Source organism: Callionymus lyra, chromosome 15 (assembly GCF_982586985.1).
Source record: "Callionymus lyra chromosome 15, fCalLyr1.hap1.1, whole genome shotgun sequence".
Classification (NCBI taxonomy): domain Eukaryota; kingdom Metazoa; phylum Chordata; class Actinopteri; order Syngnathiformes; family Callionymidae; genus Callionymus; species Callionymus lyra.
The window spans coordinates 2,272,730-2,295,896 of NC_141832.1; positions in this window are offsets into that span (position 1 = coordinate 2,272,730).

The following is a 23,167-nucleotide window of genomic DNA, read 5'->3' on the forward strand; positions in this document are numbered from 1 at the left end:
GTGTCACAACATACAGTTTTATTAAATACAATTTTAGTGGAAATATATACAGTATATATATATTAAATTAATTTAATAAAATTAAAATGTATATTTATACTACATTTATCAACGTAACAAAAGAAGTATATATAAAATACATTAAAAAAAGGTTTTCTTGTTTTTTTTTTACATAAAATATACATATATATATACATACATATGTATATTTTATGTAACAAAAAAACAAGAAAACCTTTTTTTAATGTATTTTATATATACTTTTTTTTCTAAAAGGTTTTCTTGTTTTTTTGTTACATCAAATATACATATATATATATATATATATATATGTATATATATATGTATATGTATATTTTATGTATATTTTATGTAACAAAAAAGAAAGAAAACCTTTTTTTTTTAATAATTAAAACTTATATTTATGCTACATTTATCAACGTGACAAAAAAAAAGTGTAAATAAAAAATATATTTGTTTTATGCGTGTATATCAGAAAAATACTTTTTTCTCTTTGTGTCACAACATACAGTTTTATTAAATACAATTTAGTGGAAATATATACAGTATATATTTATTAAATTAATTAAATATAATGTATATTTATATTTATACTACATTTATCAACGTGACAAAAAAAAAGTGTAAATAAAATACATATTTGTTACTTGTATCGACTCAAGACGACCTCAAAGTACTTCTTCGAACGTTTTTAAACTTGCGATCGGTCACCGCGAGCGACGCTGCTTCACAACAACCCGCGTCAGCGTTTCCTGCGCCTCGTGGCGTCTCACCTGCAGCGACGACACAATTTCAACAAATCTGTGGAGCGACGAGTTATCAGAGCGTGACGAGGCGTCGGCGGCGTCCGGTTTGATTCACATTATCACCTCGTCACAGGAACTTTCACGTCAGCGTTTTTTCTCCGGATTTATTCTAAACGCCGAGGAAACGCTTCTTCCGCCGGCGACACTTTAGACATTTACATAAAATAATATCGTATTATCGCCGCCGACGAGGCGACAAACAAACAGAAGAAAACAGGTTTTTTGAACCAGCGGCGCTCGACGCCTCAACGAGACACTGACAACGTTGCCAAGATAGGTGGCGCCACCACTAGACTACCAGAAGTTTGCGTCTGCTACACTATTTTCAGGGTCACAAAAAGACCTAGGATCTAGGGTCACTCAAGGTTGTTTTAAGGTTGCGATAAGACAAGATTTAGGGTAAAAAAAAAAAGAAGTTAAGGCTACTCAAGAAGACAAGGACTTGCTAAAAGGCAATTTTGTGGGTCAATCAAAGGTGAGATTTAGGGTCATTTGACTGGGAAAATTTAAGGGAAGCAATAAGGGTAAAAGAAAGGTTTAGGGAACTCGAAAAGACAAGGATTGGGGAAGCAAAAAGACAAAGAATAACTTAGCGAATAGACAAGTTTTAAGGTTAAAACAAAGACAAGGAATTAAGTTATTAGGGTCACTCAAAGGTGAGATTAAGGGTCACAGAAAGCCAAAGTGGCAAAGAGAGAAATTTAAGGGAAGCAATAAGGGTAAAACAAAGGTTTAAGGTACCAGAAAAGACAAAGTTTAACTAAGCTAATAGACAAGTTTTAAGGTTGAAAAAAAGACAAATCTTAGGGTTGATCAAAGGTGAATCACCAACATTTGGACAAAGAGAAGTTCTGGGGATCCCTTGAGACAGGATTTTGGGTCGCATTGAATATTGAATATTGTTTTGATTGTTTAAGCGCTTTGTGAATCTAGTCTGGAAAAGCACTATATAAATAAAAAATATTTACTTACTTACTTACAGCCATAAATACAAAGTTTATTGTTGAAACAAAGACATGGATTTAAGTTTTTTGGGGTCACGCAAAGGTGAGTCTAAGGGAAACAAAAGGCCAGGATTTAAGGTTGGAAAAAGACAAGGTTTAGGGTCATAAAAGAGGTATGGTACTCAAAAAAGACAAGGCGTAGGGACGCAAAAAGACAAAGTTTCACTTGGATAAAAGACAAGCTTTAGGGGTGGTTCAAAGGTGAGTCTTGGGATAACAAAAAGACAAGGTTTAAGGGTTGCAAAAAGATATAGTTTAAAGGCCACAAAAAGCCCCAATTCAAGGTATCAAAAGGACTTTGTTTTGGGCCGACATAAAGACCAGGTTCAGAGTTGTTCAAGGGCAAAATCTGGCATTGAATAAAGACAAATTTCAGGGTTGCTCAAAGGTGAGCTTCAGGGTCACAAAAAGACAAGGTTTAAGGGTGCAAAAATACTACCATATAGGTATCAAATTCAAGATAGCGAAAAGACTAGGTATAGGGGGTTCAGAAGAAGAGGTTCAGAGTTGCTCAAGCACAAAATCAGGGTATGCACTAGGATAAGGTCTTGGGACGGACTAGAGAAGATCTGTAGACTCGTAAAGACATAGTAGACGTAGACGAGGTGTACGGTTACACAAATTCAAGGTTTACGGTCGCACAAAGACGAGGTCAGGTATCGCACACAAGACGCCGTAGTCGTGTGCACCAGAGGTTCTGATGAAGACCCTCAGCTCGTCAGTGGATCATCGATGACGCTCAGACTTTTGTACGTAGAACTACCAGCGACTGCAGCACTTCTCCGTCAGCGTCGCTCATCCAGCCGTTCTCCGTCGCAGCAGGACATCGCCGGCTGCCAAAATTCCAAGAAAGAAAAAAGCCGCCGAGCCCGGAACATCAAACACACACAATTAGCGAGTCGCTGATGAACAGACGCGGCAATTAGCCGTCGAACAGTGGATGCACACAAACACAGCTGACTCCGACTCCGCTCCTGTCACCACACTCCTTACTGACCCGAAACATTACCACCGCCTTTCCTGCAAGTCAACTAGTTTCCTAGTGAAATGAACACCGGGTGAATCTCAAGCAGAGGACTCCAGATCCAGGAGGGGTATAGGGAGGGACTGATGTGAGTCCGAGGGTCGCGTCGTTCCTCCCCATCATCCTGGTGCTTTGACTCGCCGTGAGCTATTGTTATTCCATCTGAAGAGAAAACACGAGTGCCTGGCATCTCGCCGCCACATCACCTTCTGACGGTCGTTTCCTCCTGCCGACTCCTGACTACCATTGTCTTCCCAGATCACAGGAGACTCGTCTTTGCGTCCACAGAGGCAGCCCAGTCTTCTGTGCCAGCAGACCGGAACAAAAGACCTTCTTATCCCATCTGTGTCCACAGGTTGGGAAACAATAGCAGCAGCGTCCGACCCGATCATCTGGAATGTTTTCATCTGTGTCAATCAAGAAGCAACAGATGAGGGTTTGTAAGAGAATCCAAAACATAGCGATCCAGGTCCTGCTCCCCAGGCGTCAAACCCAATCCCGTGTCCTAGGTTATGAAGTCTCCTGGCAGTCGGAGCGTTGCCAGAGGCCGTACAGGAGACATCCTGAAAAAGTGCCTTAGCCAAGGAGTGGTTCTTGTTTGAGACTCTCCTGAAGGACTAACCATATCGCTAACCTTAACGTGAAGAAAACCAGTTTGGACCGCTTGCATCTGCTGTGTGGTTCTTTCGGTCAAAACCTTTCGGTGTCAAAAGTAGGAACACAGGTCAACTCGAGAGCTCTTTCTTCACCACTGCGAACGATACGACCTCAGGACTAAAGACACTACAAGGTTCAACACGGCCGCAAGAAAACCTTTCTGTAACCTTTCAAGGCGGCTTCACTGTTCTTAGACCCCGTTCATACTAAGCCTATCGTAACCAGTTGAAGAGACTAGAGGTGCTTAACCAGTTGAAATAATCATAGTATGAACGCAAATCAACCGTTTTTAACCGGTTGAGCAAAAACCACCTCGAGAGTAGGTTTGGTGAGGGTTTTCTGGGGTGAACACAATGACGCACTGAGGTCAGCCACGGGCTTCAGCGTAGCCGGATATGTCAAGAGGTTTTAGCCGATTGAACCCCGATAATTATGCAACCGGTTAGGGTTAGTATGAACGGGGTCTTAGATGTATTAAGTTACCATTTCAACCATCATTGTTAACGGCAACACACTTGTGTGTCCTCGTGACGATTGTGCGTTTTATCATTCAATAAGGTTGGCTAACATGTGACCTGGTATTTATGTCCCATAATTCAAAGCCAATTTAACGTAGAGGCAGAAAGATCAAGACCAGGCGGCCCTTGAGCAGGTTTCATTTGGCCCCTCGGTTACGAAATCAATAAACCAGAAAAAACTTTAAATACCAAAATAAAAAAGATGTCATGACAAGATCATGATTCAAAGTAAAGCTGCTAATGCAGATCTTATCTTATCTTACGTGGTCAAATGTGACGCACTAGGAAAAACAGTTCGGACGCGACTTTCGGTAAACTTCGTGCAAACCAGGAAATAAGTTGATCAACTTCCGGATGATGCTTAGCGACGCGGTCGAGCGTAAACATGCAACATCGTTTAGTGTAAAATCTAATTAAAGCTTTTCTTTTGGCAGAGAAAACACAAATCCCCTAATTTGCATTTGACGTGACCGTTTGTGTTTATTCCGATATAAAGTCGCGATAAATGTTCCTGCACATTCTTCAATGAACTGTTTGAGAGTGAAATTAAAAGGTTAATTAATTTATAATTAAATGATTGAATTGAGATATTTTCCAAAAGATCTATAACAAGAACTCAAAGTATAAATATTTAATGTATATTCAAGTTACATTAAGTGACTCCGTAATGAAGTATTTCATGTTGAACCGGCAGGAGCCTGATGAGAGTCGGGTGATGAATGGGTTAATAACTCCGGTTCTACGACAGCGGAGAGAACGACAGGTCAGAGACTATATAGCCTTCAGTGAAGCGAGGGGGGGTCGGGGGGTCCCCTCCCCGGTGACCACGGCGACGCCGCTGAACTTAAAGAAGCCTTAGAGCAGGAATCCATCACCGGCGCCTGACGGATGAAAGGAATCACAAACCCCGACTTTTAATCTGCCAAACAATCCGGGCGAGGTCACCTCCCTCCGATTTGGGGACGATTTGCTCACTTTTTTCAATCTGCGCCGCAGGCGGTCTTTACGCCCGCCTCCTGACGGGGGGCGGCGGGGGGGCTCGCCTCCCTTCGCCTCCTTCGCCTCCTTCGCCTCCCTTCGCCCTCCTTCGCCTCCTTCGCCTCCCTTCGCCCTCCTTCGCCTCCTTCGCCTCCCTTCGCCCTCCTTTGCCTCCCTTCGCCTCCTTCGCCTCCCTTCGCCCTCCTTCGCCTCCTTCGCCTCCCTTCGCCCTCCTTCGCCTCCCTTCGCCTCCCTCGCCTCCCTTCGCCTCCCTTCGCCTCCCTTCGCCCTCCTTCGCCTCCCTCGCCTCCCTTCGCCTCCCTTCGCCTCCCTTCGCCCTCCTTCGCCTCCCTTCGCCTCCTTCGCCTCCCTTCGCCTCCTTCGCCTCCCTTCGCCCTCCTTCGCCTCCCTCGCCTCCTTCGCCTCCCTTCGCCTCCCTTCGCCCTCCTTCGCCTCCCTCGCCTCCTTCGCCTCCCTCGCCTCCCTTTGCCTCCCTTCGCCTCCCTTCGCCCTCCTTCGCCTCCCTTCGCCTCCTTCGCCTCCCTCGCCTCCCTTTGCCTCCCTTCGCCTCCCTTCGCCCTCCTTCGCCTCCCTTCGCCTCCTTCGCCTCCCTTCGCCCTCCTTCGCCTCCCTCGCCTCCTTCGCCTCCCTTCGCCCTCCTTCGCCTCCTTCGCCTCCCTTCGCCCTCCTTCGCCTCCCTTCGCCCTCCTTCTCCTCGCCGGAATGTAATTCTCTCCTCCGGAGGACGGAGGTACCGGAGGAGGACGAGGGGCGACAACCTCAATTCAATGACTGACCTTTCATACAAGCCAGGGGGCGCTAGACCGACCTTTTCATGAACTTAGACCAGTCTCGGATTCCAGATGCTAAGTTGCTAGTACTTTGATAGCTGCATCTGATGCTAGCAAGGAAGCAGGTAAAGTCCTGGTGTCCTGCCCAGGGTGTCCCCCCCGCCGACGTTATCAACAAGCTAACAATGTAGCTAATATTTATCGTCCGTCACAGTTTAGCAAGATGCTAATATGTTTAAACCACCGTCAAGGGGCCGTCAAGCAAATACAAAGAAGCAAAAACTTATCACAAAAATTAGTTTAAAAAAAATATATATATATATATTCTATGACAATTTAAAACAAAGCTAAATGCTAAATTAGCTTCAATGATAAAATATTACGTAAAAAGTACGATAAATGAGGCATTTCTTTAATTTGGATGAAAATTGGTTTGAGGGAAAATATAAACTCACAAAAAGGATAAATAAAAAAACTTTAGTGGTTTTGTTAAGCAGTATGTTGAAATTATTAATAGCAAATATGATATTATATATATAATAAAATCAATTGTTTAATTAAATTACTCATTTTCAACCAAGGTTTGAATGTGTACGAGTTGCAGTTTTTTTGTTGTGTACTTGAACATTTGAAATACAACAAAAGTTACCGTCACAACTCTGTGAATTTGAAAAATGATCGAATGTTGATTTTGTTATTAATTAAAGACGTTACTTTAAAATAGTTACTTAGTTACCAGTTACTTTTTTGAAAAAGTTACTTTCAAAGTAACTTCGCTACTAGGAATGGTTACTTTTTATTGGGGCCAGTTTAAGTTTGGATGTGTTTTAAATACTTCAGACAAAAGGTCAGAAGCATAAAGATGCTAATGATAACATAAAGATGCTAATGCTACCATAACGATGCTATACTTACATAAAGAGGCTAATGCTTACATAAAGATGCTAATGCTGACATAAATATGCTAATGCTACCATAAAGATGCTATAATTACATAAGGAGGCTAATGCTTACATAAAGATGCTAATGCTAACATAAATATGCTAATGCTACCATAACGATGCTAATGCGTACATAAAGATGCTAATGCTAACATAAAAATGCTAATGCTAACATAAAAATGCTAATGATACCATAAAGATGCTATACTTATATAAAGATGCTAATTTCACCATAAATATGCTAATGCTTACATAAAGAGGCTAATGCTTACATAAAGATGCTAATGCTAACATAAATATGGTAATGCTAACATAAAGATGGTAATGCTAACATAAAGATGGACATGCTAACATAAAGATGGTAATGCTAACATAAAGATGGTAATGCTAACATAAAATGCTAATGCTAACATAAAGATGGTAATGCTAACATAAAGATGCTAATGCTTACATAAAGATGCTAATGCTACCATAAAGATGCTAATGCTAACATAAAGATGCTAATGCTAACATCAAGAAGGACAAAAAGATCAAACGTGTTGTAACGTTATGATCAGATTGTTTGTCTCCAGACTCAGGAGTCTCTGGACAGGAAGTGACATCATCAGCTGGTCGCACACCCGGGGCGTCGACAAAGGGCGCCCGAGCGTTTCCCGCTGAGCGCCGCGGAGCAACAACAAGCGACCAGCTGTGAAGTCGGGGCGAACCTGCTGAACCCACAGGTGAGGGTCCGTGAGTCATCAGTGATGGAGGACGGAGGGGGCGTGACCTTTAGCTGACGTGACCTTTGGCTCGTGACGTCGTGACGACTCTTGAGTCACGACAACAAGTGACTCCAAGAAACATGAGTGTGTAGATATGCTGTGTATCTGTGTGTGTGTCGCTGTTTGTCAATACTGGTGTGTGTATTTGAAAATATACACATTCTTGTTACACACGTATGGATATCAGTCAGTGTTTGTCTACATGTCTGTGTGTACTTTATTGTGTACATTAGTGTATTTGTGTGTACCTCCTTGTGTACATTAGTGTTTTTGTGTGTACGTCATTGTATCATTAGTGTATTTGTGTGTACCTCCTTCTGTATATACTGTAAGTGTATTTATGTGTACCTCCTCTTGCACATTAGTGTTTTTGTGTGTACATCATTGTGTACATTAGTGTTTTTGTGTGTACGTCATTGTGTACATAAGTGTTTTTGTGTGTAGGTCATTGTGCACATTAGTGTACTTGTATGTACCTCCTTCTGTGTATAAGTGTATTTGTGTGTACCTCCTTGTGTACATTAGTGTATTTGTGTGTACGTCATTGTGTACATTAGTGTTTTGTGTGTACTTCCTTATGTAAACAAGTGTATTTCTGTGTACCTCCTTCTGTATATAAGTGTATTTGTGTGTACCTCCTTGTGTAAATTAGTGTATTTGTGTGTATGTCATTGTGTACATTAGTGTTTTTGTGTGTACTTCCTTATGTAAACAAGTATATTTGTGTGTACCTCCTTCTGTTTGTAAGTGTATTTGTGTGTACCTTCTTGTGTACATTAGTGTATTTGTGTGTATGTCATTGTGTACATTGGTTTTTTTGTGTGTACTTCCTTATGTAAACAAGTATATTTGTGTGTACCTCCTTCTGTTTGTAAGTGTATTTGTGTGTATCTCCTTGTGTACATTAGTGTATTTGTGTGTACCTCCTTATGTATACAAGTGTATTTGTGTGTATATCCTTGTGTACATTAGTGTATTTGTGTGTACCTCATTGTGTACATTAGTGTACTTGTGTGTACTTTATTGTGTACATTAGTGTATTTTTGCGTACGTCATTGTGTACATTAGTGTATTTGTGTGTACCTCCTTCTTTATACAGGTGTATTTGTGTGTACCTCCTTGTGTACATTAGTGTATTTGTGTGTACCTCCTTCTTTATACAAGTGTATTTGTGTGTACCTCCTTGTGTACATTAGTTGTTTGTGTGTACCTCCTTGTGTACATTGGTTTGTTTGTGTGTACCTCCTTGTGTACATTCGTTTTTTGTGTGTACCTCCTTGTGTACATTAGTTTGTTTGTGTGTACCTCCTTGTGTACATTAGTGTGTTTGTGTGTACCTCCTTCTGTATATAATTGTATTTGTGTGTACCTCCTTGTGTACATTAGTGTATTTGTGTGTACCTCCTTGTGTACATTAGTGTGTTTGTGTGTACCTCCTTGTGTAAATGAGTGTGTTTGTGTGTACCTCCTTGTGTAAATTAGTGTCTTTGTATGTACCTCATTGTGTACATTAGTGTCTTTGTGTGTACCTCCTTGTGTACATTAGTGTCTTTGTGTGTACCTCCTTGTGTACACGAGTGTATTTGTGTCAACCTCCTTATGTACATTAGTGTATTTGTGTGTTCTTCCTTGTGTACATTAGTGTCTCTGTGTACTTACTTACTTACCTCCTTGTGTACATTAGTGTATTTGTGTGTACCTCCTTTCAATTCAATTCCATTTTTGCGTACATGAGTGTATTTGTGTATCTCCTTGTGTATATGAGTGTATTTGTGTATGAAACACTTGTAGTACAAATAGAAGTTCTCAGGGAAGGAAGTTTGTGAAATATATGAAGAAACTTTGAATTAAAAGAATCTAAAGTGAGAGACTGACCGTAACATTATGACCAGCTGCTCAACAGGCCCTTCAGGTGTCGGTGCGATTCCCATATTGGACTTGAATATCGTGTGAATGATGGAGGGATGAATGATGGAGGGATGAAAGATGGAGGGATGAATGATGGAGGGATGAAAGATGGAGGGATGAATGATGGGAGGGATGAAATATGGGAGGGATGAAATATGGAGGGATTAATGATGGAGGGATGAATGATGGAGGGATGAAAGATGGAGGGATGAATGATGGAGGGATGAAAGATGGAGGGATTAATGATGGAGGAATGAATGATGGAGGGATGAATGATGGGAGGGATGAATGATGGAGGGATGAATGATGGGAGGGATGAAATATGGAGGAATGAATGATGGAGGGATGAATGATGGAGGGATGAACGATGGAGGGATGAATGATGGAGGGATGAATGATGGAGGGATGAATGATGGAGGGATGAATGATGGAGGAATGAATGATGGAGGGATGAACGATGGAGGGATGAATGATGGAGGGATGAAGGATGGAGGGATGAATGATGGAGGGATGACTGATGGAGGGATGAATGATGGAGGGATGAACAATGGAGGGATGAACGATGGAGGGATGAATGATGGAGGGATGAATGATGGAGGGATGAACGATGGAGGGATGAACGATGGAGGGATGAATGATGGAGGGATGAACGATGGAGGGATGAACGATGGAGGGGTGAATGATGGAGGGATGAACGATGGAGGGGTGAATGATGGAGGAATGAATGATGGAGGGATGAACGATGGAGGGATGAACGATGGAGGAATGAATGATGGAGGGAGGAACGATGGAGGGATGAACAATGGAGGGATGAACGATGGAGGGATGAACGATGGAGGGATGAACAATGGAGGGATGAACGATGGAGGGATGAACGATGGAGGGATGAATGATGGAGGGATGAACGATGGAGGGATGAATGATGGAGGGATGAACGATGGAGGGATGAACGATGGAGGGATGAACGATGGAGGGATGAACGATGGAGGGATGAACAATGGAGGGATGAACGATGGAGGGATGAACGATGGAGGGATGAATGATGGAGGGATGAACGATGGAGGGATGAATGATGGAGGGATGAACGATGGAGGGATGAACGATGGAGGGATGAATGATGGAGGGATGAACGATGGAGGGATGAACAATGGAGGGATGAATGATGGAGGGATGAATGATGGAGGGATGAACGATGGAGGGATGAACGATGGAGGGATGAACAATGGAGGGATGAACGATGGAGGGATGAATGATGGAGGGATGAATGATGGAGGGATGAACGATGGAGGGAGGAACGATGGAGGGATGAACAATGGAGGGATGAACGATGGAGGGATGAATGATGGAGGGATGAATGATGGAGGGATGAACGATGGAGGGATGAACGATGGAGGGATGAACGATGGAGGGATGAACAATGGAGGGATGAACGATGGAGGGATGAATGATGGAGGGATGAATGATGGAGGGATGAACGATGGAGGGATGAACGATGGAGGGATGAACGATGGAAAGCGAGACATTTGCTATTTTATCACCACTTTCTTTCCGCGGCGTCCGTGGATCACTTCCTGTCTCGAGTCCATGAACATCAGGTTCGGTCGCGGCGCTCGTGACGTAGACGAATAAAAGAGTGGAATCAAAGATGGCGTCCGTGTGAGACGTGACTCCATCAGAACCTGGTCAAGCGAGGAAACTCATCGCGGGTCGACTCCAGGAACTTTATTATCTTCTAATCATATTATTATGATATTATTAACAGACTTGATGAAGTATTTACTTTACTTTACTTTTATTTACCTGTTGACACCTGAAGCTAAACTAGAAACAACAATGTTTACATTAAAACTCTGAGAAAATGATTTGAGTTAAAATATAAAATATAGTGAAAATATTTAAAAGGTGAGACAAAAATAAATAATATATCCTTTTTTTCTCCAAAATATTCTTAACTAAATAACAGAAAATGTATAAAGATAAGAAATATGAAAATAAAATATAATAATAAATGATTAATACAAGATATAAATTATAAATTAAAAGATGAAACTTGTATGTATTTATTAATAGATGAAAGTAAATCAATGTATGAATTAAACTCAGAAAATGTTTAAAGTTTAAATTTTATTTGGAATAATCATTGAAAAGTGAGACTAAAAAAAACAATATTAATACATACATAATATAATTATGTAATATTATTAACTGTTATATAAATATAAAATGTAAAAATAAAATACAAAGATTATTTATATAAAATATTAATTATAAGTTAAAATATAAAAGATAAAAATTGTAAATTAATTGATGAATATATTATAAAATAGTTTATGAACACTTTAGAATATGAGGTGAACATAATATTTACCTATAAATATAATAAAATAAATGTATGAATTATAATCAGAAAATGTTTTAAATTTAAATTTTATTTTGAAGACTAAATAATTTATGTATAAATAAATAAACAATACAAATAAACAAATACCTTTTTTTATTTAACTTTGGAAACTGAGGTGAACTTTTATGAAGTTGAATGACAGTAAAAATAAAAGTAAAAAAATGTATAAATAAAACTAAGAAAAACGTTTTAAATCACAAAAAGGAGAGACTAGTAAAAATATGAACTGATCAAAATATGAAGATAAAATGAAAACTGAACGTTCTTTATTGTAACTTATTTACAAACAACTGTTGTATCAAGTCGGTCTTTTCACAGATAAATATAAAGAAATTAAATAAATCTCACAATATAAAATTAATTTAAAAAAAACACTAAACTACATAAAATACATTGTGGAATGTCGGAGAAAACTAAATTTGTTATTAATATACATTTGATTCTATTCAAGTGGAACTCTAGCGCCACCTGTGAGTCCGACCTCACCGACGAGAGACGGATGAAGGCGGCGACGTGGAGGATACGGTCGTGGCGGAAGTTGTTAGAAGGAACTCCCAGCTCGTCGTCTCAATAAAAGGGAAGAAGACAATTTTCCACGAATCCAAATGGAACGATAACAACTTTCTTTTGATGCTCGTCGCTTGTTGACGGAGACACTTCTCGACCGGAGATCTCACACTTCCTCATTACTGCTGTGACCACTGCTAACATGCTAACATTGCTACATGCTAACATTGCTACATGCTAACATTGATACATGCTAACATTGCTACATGCTAACATTGCTACATGCTAACATTGCTACATGCTAACATTGCTACATGCTAACATTGCTACATGCTAACCTAGAGTTCTTTAACTTCCTCTCAGCTTGACCATCTACTGCGAATACTACTACTACTACTACTGACTACTGCGATTTTAAAAAATGTAGGAAAAATACCAGGAAGAAAAGTTTAATTTGATCATTTAATTGACTTATTATTAATATTTTTTATTTATCGTGAAAAGGAAAAGTTACAAAACTAAGCCTAAAAGGATCATTTTGAAAAAGAAAAACATTTATTTTAAAAAAAATATCATTAAAATAATGAACTGTCAAACAAAAATAAAAATAAAAAAGTAATATTTATTTTCAAATAATCCATGTTAATAATAAAAGATAACTAGGAGTAAAAAATAAATTAAAGCAACTACACTTACGAATAAAGTATCCTTGTTAAAAAGAATATGTATATTTAGGGGAAAAAAATAATAATGAATAATGAAATTGTCAAACAAAAAAGTGAAAAATAATTTTGAAAAGTCAAGGAAAATTCTCGGTAATATTAATATAATAATTTGAAAAAAAAGAAAAGCAACAAAACTAACCTAAAAAAAGTATCCTCGTCAACAATCTTATCATAGTCATTAAAATTGTCAAATAAAAAATTATGAATGTAAATATATGCAATAAAATTGTCTATAATATTATTATAAACTATATAATACTTATGTAAACACAAAAATAAAAATCGCAATTTTAATATCGATTACAGGGACATTAAAAAATGTAAAATAGCATAAAAAGGCTACAACTTTGGCACAAATGATTAAATAAAAGTGTGTTAAATAAGTAAATATCAAAGAAAACAAGGCTTCATGGAAAGAGAATCCAACTGTCAGAGATTCCTTCAAAACCTCTGTCGACAGAAACGACAACGTCGGACGAGAACTTCCAGGCGAGAGCGACACATCGCGTCCAAACATCCCGACAGTCGCTAACGTAGCGGCGGCGCCGCGGGCAGATGGCGGAACACGAAAACAGCTGCTTCTTTTAATTGGTCACACATGCGGAGCATCCAGAGCTGGAAGGACGACGATCCACTCTGTTCCATCTTCTCAAGATTAACTCGCAGGGATGATCCAGACTCGCCAGCACCAGAGGAGACGACCGGCTGCTCGCGTCCTGTTGGATCTGCTAGCATCGGAGCTAATGAAGTGTTAGCGTAGCTGCCATGCTAACGCTTCTACAAGTCAACATAATGTTTACTTGTAAAGATCAATATTTCTGGTTATATTTGAGCCACTAGCATCGGAGCTAATGACACGTGTTAGCGTAGCTGCCATGCTAACACTTCTACGAGTCAACATGATGATTTATTGTAAAGATTAATATTTCTGGTTATATTTGATTCACGAGCATCGTAGCTAATGAAGAGTGTTAGCGTAGCTGCCATGCTAACACTTCTACGAGTCAATATAATGTTACGTTGTAAATATAGATATTTCTGGTTATATTTGATTCACGAGCATCGGGGCTAATCAAGAATGTTAGCGTAGCTCCTTTGCTAACACTTCTACGAGTCAACATAATGTTTCAATGAAAAGATAAATATTTCTGGTTATATTTGAGCCACTAGCATCGGAGCTAATGAAGTGTTAGCGTAGCTGCCATGCTAACGCTTCTACGAGTCAACATAATGTTTACTTGTAAAGATCAATATTTCTGGTTATATTTGAGCCACTAGCATCGGAGCTAATGACACGTGTTAGCGTAGCTGCCATGCTAACACTTCTACGAGTCAACATAATGTTACGTTGTAAATATAGATATTTCTGGTTATATTTGATTCACGAGCATCGGGGCTAATCAAGAATGTTAGCGTAGCTCCTTTGCTAACACTTCTACGAGTCAACATAATGTTTCAATGAAAAGATCAATATTTCTGGTTATATTTGAGCCACTAGCATCGGAGCTAAGGAAGAGTGTTAGCGTAGCTGCCATGCTAACACTTCTACGAATCAACATAATGTTACGTTGTTAATATAAATATTTCTGTTCATATTTGATTCACTAGCATCGTAGCTTATGAAGAGTGTTAGCGTAGCTGCCATGCTAACAATTCTACGAGTCGACATAATGTTACGTTGTAAATATAAATATTTCTGGTTATATTTGAGCCAATAGCATCGGAGCTAATGAAGAGAGTCAGCGTAGCTGCCATGCTAACACTTCTACGAGTCAATAAAATTTTACGTTGTAAAGATAAATATTTCTGGTAATAATTGAGTCACTGGTATCAGAGCTAATAAAGAGTGTTAGCGTAGTTGCCATGCTAACACTTCTACGATTCAATATGATGTTTTGTTGTAAAGATAAATATTTCTGGTTATATTTGATTCGCTAGCATCGGAGCTAATGACACATGTTAGCATAGCTCCCATGCTAACACATCTACGAGTCAACGTAATGTTTCATTGTAAAGATAAATATTTTTGGTTATATTTAATTCACTAGCATCGTAGCTAATGAAGAGTGTTAGCATAACTCACATGCTAACACTTCTACGAGTCAACATAATGTTTCAATGAAAAGATAAATATTTCTGGTTATATTTGATTCGCTAGCATCGGAGCTAATGAAAAGTGTTAGCGTAGCTGGCATGCTAACACTTCTACGAATCAACATAATGTTTTGTTGTAAAGATAAATATTTACAACAAAAACATTCAGTCAAGTTATATATATATTTTTGTTATGGTGCACAAAGTTAAATTTCAGTGAAGCTAAAGCTAAATAGCGTTCAAGCTAGGTGTTTGTAAACAAGCACATGGAGGTTGAACGCATATAAAAACTTATCAAAGCAGTTTAAAAAATCAATGACTCAGATTTAGAGGAGCTGATCCTCATCAAGACGCAGAGGGAAACCAGTGAGTTATTTCTGTTGGACATTTAAAAAATAACTTCTCCAGAGGCTGTGATTTGACAAACTGGCTCAGGGCTGAGTATTGAATTAAAAGAAAAGAAAATATTTCCAAAACTTCTCCAAAGTTCACTGCGGTCGAGCCGGAATCGCGGCGAAGAAAAATCCATCACGGACTCGGTTTGTGAAACTGTTGTTGTTGCTCTCGGGTCGGATCGGCTCGTTTTGACATCCAGACAATGTGTCTGTTGTGAAAGAATACATTGACAAAAAAAAGTTTGAAAATAAAAGTTCCTGCTGTGACCTTGAGGTGGACGTGAATATTTTAACCGTTTTTGGAGAAGACGTTGACAGAAGCAGCAGGATTTTTAAAACAGATAAAATTGCACGTAGACGTATAGAACAATAACACAACTTAATCAATTAATGATTGTGTTGGTTCACAACAAAAAAAATACACGTTGTAGACAAAAAACCTCGTTCTACGTACTAAAAAACTTGACTAGCTGGAATACTAACAAATGGTAGCTTAGCATAAAAGTTCATGCATCATAGCTTCAAAGGCTATCAAGGCAGCTTAACGATTTCTAGCTAGCTTACTTCACTTGGTAAAAAAAAAGAATATAGAAAAAGTGTTAAAAAAAATGATAGCTTAGCATAAAAAGGGTACGTCGTAGCTCATATGTGAACAAGGCTCAACTATTTAGCACTAGAACAGTACATTTAGCGCTAATGTCGATCAAGTTTAAAACAGCCTCAATACTAAAAAACAAGTGATAGCTTAGCATAAAAGACGACGCATAATAGCTTGGATGCTAACAAGACATAACAAATTCTTGCTAGCACAGTACATATAATGAAGTGCTGACGTAGATCAAGTGTTAACACAGCTTAAATGCTAACAAAATATGGCTTAGCTAAAAAAGTTACGCTTTATAGCCTGGATGCTAACAAGGGTTAAGAATTTGTAGCTCGTTAAGTACATTTAATTTAGAACTAACGTAGATCGAGTGTTGAAACAGCCTCAATGCTAACAAACGACAGCTAAGCATAAAAGGCAACCAATAATGACTCCGATTCTAAGAAGGCTTAGCAATTTGTAGTTAGCTCAGTACATTTAGTGAAATGCTAACAAACAGTAAGTGTTGAGTTATACGAGAATTAGGGATAACTGGTGATTAAAAAACAAACATCAATTTTTTTTACACAAAGGGCTAAAAAAGCTAAAGAGCTAATGCTAACTTGGTTTTGAGCCACTTCAACGGTGTCATAAGTTTAGCTCGAACAAAATGATCTATCGACCAAACGAAGCTGATCCTCATCACTTGATCTTCTCTCGCTGACATGATCCTCGAAGTCGCGAGTTTTCTCCGACAATAAACTTATCCGACGCTAAATCACTCGCCGCAAACAAAATATTATGCAAAACTCCTGCAATTAATCACGGCGAGGGCGGTCGCGCGTGTTTTATGATTATTAATGTCCTTCGTCGGGCGAGGGGTCGCGGCACCTCTCTGAAATATTTACATCGTAAACAGGGTGAATTATGGGGGTCACACGGAGGGCGGCGCCTTAAAACTCCATTTCCATCAGCGGCAGCGGTGACCGGGCCCGGTATGCAAATGAGGCGCTAGTCATGTGACCAGTGAAGGACAGGTTTTCAAGTGTTGACTTTACAACGTTAGAACGTGCATTTGTGTATAAACATCCAGCAGGTTCAGCTTGTTTTTATGACGTAATTTCACATTTAAGGTAAGGTAAGGTAAGGTAAGGTAAAACTTATCACTTACCTCATTTAATAGACATTAACGATAAAACAAATACAACGTAACATCGTTTATTAGCTCTTGAATATTAATAAATAACATAAGAGCTAATGTTTGTCTTTTAACTTAGCTGTGATGCTTAATTAGCTACAATGCTAATAGAAGTGCGATGAGTCCAACAAAGCTACCAATGCTAAATCCGCTGGGTTGCTAACATGAAAACGAGTTCTGATGTTGAATCTAAACTGTAAAACGTAGAACGTTAAAGGAGGATAAATAGTTAGTTAGCAACAACAGGAAACGTGATGATGCAAACGTATAAAGACTTGATGTGCTAACAGGGAAACGAAGCTGAAAAGCGTGTGATGCTAACATGGAAACAAGTTCTGATATTCAAATGAAATTTTAAATCGTAGAACGTTGAAGGAGGATAAATAGTTAGCTAGCGACAACAGGAAACACGATGATGCTAACGTATCAAAACTTGACGTGCTAACAGGGAAACAAAGCTGAAAAGTGCATGATGCTAACATGGAAACGAGTTCTGATATTTAAATGACATTTTAAATCGTAGAACGTTGAAGGAGTATAAATAATTAGCTAGCGACAACAGGAAACACGATGATGCTAACGACGTATCAAGACTTGACGTGCTAACAGGGAAACAAAGCTGAAAAGTTGATGATGCTAACCTGGAAACGAGTTCTGATATTGAAATGAAATTGTAAAACGTAGAACGTTGAAGGAGGATAAATAGTTAGCTAGCGACAACAGGAAACACGATGATGCTAACGTATCAAGTCTTGACGTGCTAACAGGGAAACGAAGCTGAAAAGCGCGTGATGCTAACATGGAAACGAGTTCTGATATTGACATTAAATTGTAAAACGTTGAATGTTGACGGTGAATAAATAGTTAGCTAGCGACAACAGGAAACACGATGATGCTAACGTATCAAGTCTTGACGTGCTAACAGGGAAACGAAGCTGAAAAGCGCGTGATGCTAACATGGAAACGAGTTCTGATATTGACATTAAATTGTAAAACGTTGAATGTTGACGGTGAATAAATAGTTAGCTAGCGACAACAGGAAACACGATGATGCTAACGTATCAAGTCTTGACGTGCTAACAGGGAAACGAAGCTGAAAAGCGCATGATGCTAACAAGGAAACGAGTTCTGATATTGACATTAAATTGTAAAACGTAGAACGTTGGAGGAGGATAAATAGTTAGCAAGCGACAACAGGAAACACGATGATGCTAACGACGTATCAAGACTTGACGTGCTAACAGGGAAACAAAGCTGAAAAGTTGATGATGCTAACCTGGAAATGAGTTCTGATATTGAAATGAAATTGTTAAACGTAGAACGTTGAAGGAGGATAAATAGTTAGCTAGCGACAACAGGAAACACGATGATGCTAACGTATCAAGTCTTGATGTGCTAACAGGGAAACAAAGCTGAAAAGCGTGTGATGCTAACATGGAAACGAGTTCTGATGTTGAAATGAAATTGTAAAACGTAGAATGTTGAACGTTGAAGGAGGATAAATTGTTAGCTAGCGACAACAGGAAACACGATGATGCTAACGTATCAAGTCTTGACGTGCTAACAGGGAAACAAAGCTGAAAAGCGCATGATGCTAACAAGGAAACGAGTTCTGATATTGACATTAAATTGTAAAACATAGAACGTTGGAGGAGGATAAATAGTTAGCTAGCGACAGCAGGAAACGCGATGATGCTAACGTATCAAGTCTACACGTGCTAACAGGGAAACGAAGCTGAAAAGCGCATGATGCTAACAAGGAAACCAGTTTCTGATATTGACATTAAATGGTAAAACGTAGAACGTTGGAGGAGGATAAATAGTTAGCTAGCAACAGCAGGAAACGCGATGATGCTAACGTATCAAGTCTACACGTGCTAACAGGGAAACGAAGCTGAAAAGCGCATGATGCTAACAAGGAAACGAGTTTCTGATATTGACATTAAATGGTAAAACGTAGAATGTTGACGGTGAATAAATAGTTAGCTAGCGACAACAGGAAACACGATGATGCTGACGTATCAAGTCGTGACGTGCTAACAGGGAAACGAAGCTGAAAAGCGCGTGATGCTAACATGGAAACGAGTTCTATTGTTGAAATGAAATTGTAAAACGTAGAATGTTGAACGTTGAAGGAGGATAAATAGTTAGCTAGCGACAACAGGAAACGCGATGATGCTAATGACGTATCAAGACTTGACGTGCTAACAGGGAAACGAAGCTGAAAAGTTGATGATGCTAACCTGGAAACGAGTTCTGATATTGAAATGAAATTGTAAAACGTAGAACGTTGAAGGAGGATAAAAAGTTAGCTAGCGACAACAGGAAACGCGATGATGCTAACGTATCAAGTCTTCACGTGCTAACAGGGAAACGAAGCTGAAAAGCGTGTGATGCTAACATGAAAACAAGTTCTGATATTGAAATGAAATTGTAAAAAGTTGAATGTCGAAGGTGGATAAATAGTTAGCTAGCGACAACAGGAAAAGCAATGATGCTAACAAAAAAAAAAGTATCAAGTCTTGACGTGCTAACAGGGAAACGAAGCTGAAAATTGCGTGATGTTAACATGGAAACAGGTTCTATAAACTTAGAGCTAACATTGCTATAACTTGCTAACGTTTACAGATCAACTATTGAGCTTGAATGTCGTCGACGAAGTGGAAGAAGTGAAAAAAAAATGACTTTTCGTTTAAAGGTCAGGACGCAGCTTCGCCCGCCGTCGCTAACTTTGACAAAACTTTGTAAACAGATGCAGCGACTGGACTGATGTCAGTTTCCACCTCCAGACTGAGAGAAAACACATCTGGCGGTTTGTTAAACGAGATGGTTGCATACATAATTAGGAAAGTGAGGGATGAAACACGCCAGTCATTGTCATTCACGACCGCCGCCGCTCGTTCGGGCTCGAGTTTATGTGCAACTAAAGAGACGCGTCTCGTTTTAATCGATTCCTCGTTAATGAGGAGAGGCGGCGGAGCTACGGCGGCTAAAGCTAACGGAAAGTTAAGTGTGAAATATCCCGACCGACGGGGAAACGACGACGAAAACGGAGCCAAACGAGCGCCGTTTTTGACCGCTGTGACGTCCCCGTGAGGCGGCGGGTTCTGAGGCGAGCGAAGAACCCGAGGAGTCTGGAGGCGACCGGCGACGCCAGCTTCAGTCGAACATCCGATGGTTCTGAAGAACAAAGAGTCCGTCCTCGCCGTCCCCGTCCCTCTGAAGTCCTCCGGTCTAAACGGAAGTCGTCCTCGGGGGGGCTCCTTCGGCGCCGTGGAAACAAAGAGGACGCCACCGCCGCCTGTTGTCCGCCCGCCATGCCAACGGGAGCGCCAGGGCCCCATGTGAGCGTCCAGACCGGCCGGAAAAGACAGAAGCTCTTGGACGCCTCGGCTTCGCCGGGCGCCAACACGCCGCCGCTGCCAGCGTCTGCCGGAGCAGCACGTGCCCTCCACGGGTGGGGGGGCGAGGCAGGCCCTCGTCCAGGGACTGATGGTCCATCCGGGGGGACGAGGACGCCGGAGCAGATTCTCACTCTGATGTCTGTTTTAGTTTAGTCGCAGTGAATATCGCAGACCAAACCTCTCCGTTTTTCAGCGTCCCAGATGTTGGATGAGGATCAGCTCCTCCGAGTCCGACACCTTCAGTCAGGTGAGGTTGACGTTCAAACACGACAGGTGTCTTCTGGCTGGTGCTTGCAGTACAGAGACAAATCTGACACTCCTAGTGCCAAGGTGGTGTTTTACACTTCAAACTCATTTCAATGAATGCATGAATAGCTTGTTTTTTCCCACAACTTTCTGCTAGATATGTTAGATTGTTTTTTATTTGTTATTTTTAAATGTCGTATCTTTTTTTTCTTCTTCCCATCTTTCTTTTTTCTCTGTAGTCTTTCCGTAATATTGTGTCTTTGAACCAGGTAACCTGAAGTATTTTACTCTGGTGGCAACCTTGATGTTAGATTTTCTCTTTTTCTCTCCGCTAGAAAATGTCATATTCTTTATTATCAATGTCAATTGACATATTTCAATCAACATTTCAAGCATAATAAGTGTGTTTTATCACAAGCAGGATATGTTGGATTTTCTATCCTTTGTTATTTTTTTCTTTTTCCAATTTTCCTTCTCTCCTGAGATTTTCTCTCTGCTGTAGTATTATCTCTTTTGACCACCTAAACTGTAGTATTTTAAGTGACGAATTTGATGTTAGATTTTCTCCGTTTCTCCTCTAGCAAATGTCAGGTTCTTTTTTACACTTAAAACACATTTCAGTTAACTCTGCATGAAGAGCTTGTTTTTTTCCCCAGAACTTTCTCCTACATATGTTAGATTGTTTTCTATTTGTTATTTTTAAATGTTGTATCTTTTTTTTTCTTCTTCCCATCTTTCTTTTTTTGTCTTTCTGTAATATTGTGTCGTTGAACCATGTGATCTGAAGTATTTTACGCTTTTGGCAACTTTTATGTTAGATTTTCTCTTTTTCTCCGGTAGAAAATGTCAGGTTCATTATTTTAATTGTCAAACATGTTACAACATTTTAAGCATAAAAATAATGTTTTATCGCAACCAGGGTATGTTGGATTTTCTCTCATTTGTTATTTTTAATAGTTGTTTCTTCTTTTTCCAATTTTTCTTTTCTCCTCAGATTTTCTGTTTGCTGTAATATTATCTCTTTTGACCACTTATTTTTGTAGTATTTCAAGTGACAAATTTGATGTTAGATTATCTCTTTTTCTCTCCGCTAGAAAATGTCATATTCTTTATTATCAATGTCAATTGACATATTTCAATCAACATTTCAAGCATAATAAGTGTGTTTTATCACAACCATGGGCCAGGATATGTTGGATTTTCTATCCTTTGTTATTTTTTTCTTTTTCCAATTTTCCTTTTCTCCTCAGATTTTCTGTTTGCTGTAATATTATCTCTTTTGACCACTTATTTGTGTAGTATTTCAAGTGACAAATTTGATGTTAGATTATCTCCAGAAGTTCTCCGGTTTGTCAGATTATCTCAAACACACTCAACTGTCTCAAAATCTTTGGTTTTCTCGGGGGAACACATTGAAATCTTTCACTGCACGTTCACTGGTCCCCGTCAGAAGGAGAACCTCTCGTCGTCACTGGGACCCGCCGCTGCCATCCTCCCTTCACACGACGTCAGTAGAATCAAGCCGACCTTGGAGCGAGCGGCAGATTCATCTTTAAAATATGCATACATTTATATTTCTATCATGAAGTCCATCTCGCGGATGATGAGAGCGCTGCCTTCCTGCGTCCGGAATAATAAAACGAGGGGAAAAAAGAGGAGGATGTGAGAGACATGAAGACGAGCCACTTGTGTTGCCGAACAAGTCGTTGTGTTGTCGAGGAGGCGAACCTCGTCGGCGTCGACTCCCCGAAGAGAAGCTTCTCGTTGGTTTGACCCGATCAGAGCCTTGAGTTCGGACGATGACGCCGTCATTGATTCTCACGCTGGTACTTCCATCGACCGAGCTTCATAAACGAAGATGATTTATCGGCCTGGTAATCGCCGGATTGAATTACACGGCCGAGAATGAGCGGTCGATGGAGAGAGAGAGAGAAAAAAGTGCTTGATAGTTCCTGACATGACATCAGCAATCTGACGCTATCAGTATCTCACCAGTGATGATTAACAAAGTGATAACATTGAAGAAACACTTACAACGGTGTGTAAGAGACGATGTGATGAGGAGAAAAGAAAAGCTAACACTTTACGAGAGAACAAATATAAGAGACGAGTGAAAATGGAAAGATAACATCTAGCACTTTACAACAGACTGTCTCCGAGAGACAATCGATGAATGAAAAGAGAAAATCTAATATTTAAAAA